This window comes from Nicotiana tabacum, chromosome 18, assembly GCF_000715075.1.
Source record: "Nicotiana tabacum cultivar K326 chromosome 18, ASM71507v2, whole genome shotgun sequence".
Lineage (NCBI taxonomy): Eukaryota > Viridiplantae > Streptophyta > Magnoliopsida > Solanales > Solanaceae > Nicotiana > Nicotiana tabacum.
Window position 1 is genome coordinate 142,691,255 of NC_134097.1, and position 2,487 is coordinate 142,693,741.

Genomic DNA, 2,487 nt, shown 5'->3' on the forward strand with positions numbered 1-2,487 from the left:
CATCATTTTCTCGAACATGCTTTCAATTCTCCCCATATCACTTCCGGACGAACTCAGACCTTGAGAAGGAAAGGGGGGTAGATTGTTCAGTTATTTATACATGGGGGGCCTTTGAAAGCCTTGCCCCCGGTTGCCTTGGTTCCCGTTATTGTTCCACCCTCCTTGATTGTTGTTGTTGCCCCAGTTATTGTTACTACCATTCCAATTTCCTTGGTTGCTATGATTACCCTAATTGTTGTTTTGGTTGTTGTTATTCCAATTACCTCCGCCTTGTTGTTGATTGTTGTTATTCCAATTACCGCCGCCTTGTTGTTGATTGCCCCAATTTCCTTGAGGACACCATTGTTGATTTGAAGAGGTACCTCTGTTCCCTTGGTAGTTGCTGACATATTGGACTTTTTTGCTTTGATCATCATAGCACTTATTTGAATAACCACCACTATCATTGTTGTTGTCATATTGTTCACAATTACCTTGAGTTTGTTGTCCTCTTTGCCTCCTTTTTGTTACGCCCCGCAATATTACGTCGATATTACGTCCGGCAATATTATATCACGATGATGTTATGGTCTGCAGTATTACATTACGGTGATGTTACGCTTTGCAGTGTTAAGTTGCGACGATGTTGCACCCTATAGTATTGTGCATTGAATTTGTTGTAAGGTAATTGGCATCAGTCCACGGAAAAGATTATTTGGAGATTATAAGGATTATGCTATTTCACAAGTGATTAGTAAATTCATGAAGGTGAAAGGGGGAGCAAGTCTAAGAAAATGAATTTTGTCAAAGTTTGGCATTTTGGGATAAAATACGGCCCGAGCTAAAATACCTGGTATTTATTGACTAGTGCCATACAAGGTACTATATGGCCATGATAGAAAGACATATAAAGTATGTGAACAGTGAGTAATATTTTAAGTAAGTGAGAATAATTCTCAATTTTTTGGGTGATTGGTTAATTACTGGGTAGCGGGATATTACTTAGTTAATTAATTAATTATTTGATGGATAAGATTAAAAATACCCCACCCCTACCCCAACGTGGCAGCACGGAACCACTCCAAAGAATGACTCTTAGTTAAAGTGGATATGTGGCATGATCAAAAGGGACATGGAGAAAGGGATATATATCGGCAGTATAAGACTAGGACACAATAGTCATTCCCCAATAACTATTTTGATAAAATTGACTTAAAGAAGTTGAAGATAAGACATTGACTTTTCAGCACTTTTATGCTAATTTGGAGCAATTTAAGAATAGAAAGGTAAGTGATTGTCAGATTCTTATACCCAATTTGCTTAAATCAAAGCATAAGAAGAAAGTTTACTATATTCCTTTACTACACTTTGGCTAAGACGGCTCATGAAGAAAAGGAAATAGATACAAAATTATTATGTATTGATTCTATTGGTACCATCCAAGAGGTGAAACAGAGCACCTGAGTACCTCGAGAAAAGATGACCTGGTATGAGTGCCATTTTGCGTTGCACTACACACAGGTGTGTAATTCGCGTTGTCGCAATCAACGGTATTAGAGAAATTGTTAAGAGAATCGGCTCAGGTATGTTAAGGCCCTCCCTTCTTTCTTTTGGCATCTATACGATATGAACGAAACGTGCAAATGCACAAACTCCATAAGTGACTCTACTCATAGAAGTAATAGAAATATCTATGTTCTTTAATTCCCATGTTTCATAATATTTTATCATCTGTTCATGGGTCTCAGAAAAATACGAAAGTTGAAAAGATGTTACTTTATGATATTGCTTAAGAGGCAAAGTGGTCTTATGACCTTCTGAATGATTTTATTGACGTACTTTTTATGCATTGCATTCATGTGCATTGACCCATGACCAGATAGCGTTATATACGCATATATATGTAAATATATGTATATGGGATATGGGAAAATGGTTACGGCGTTATATACGCACCACCACCTGATCAGCTAGTATATGATGATGATGTTGCCCACAGTGGCTGAAATATAATTCAAACGGCGTTATATACGCATATATATGTAAATATGATTCAAACGGCGTTATATACGCGTATATATGTATGTATATATGTATATGGGATATGGGAAAGGTTATGGCGTTATATACGCACCACCACCTGATCAGTTGGTATACGATGATGATTTTGCCCGCAGTGGTCGATATGATATGATGGGATGCCCTCAGAGGCTGATGATGTTATGAAACATGTACCTATGCACGACATGACATTCATACGCATACGCATGACGCTAAAAGTAATTTATGATTTACAAAGTTATTCAGACTTACAAGTTGAGTCATGTACTCTATATGTCTTCCATGTCTCTTATGTATTTATTTATGTGCCTTACACACTCAGTACATTATTCGTACTGATGTCTCTTTTTCCTGGGACGCTGCATTTCATGCCCGCAGGTCCCGATAGACAAATCGAGAGCCCTCCATGTAGGCTATCAGCTCAGCGGAAGATGTTGGTGCGCTCCA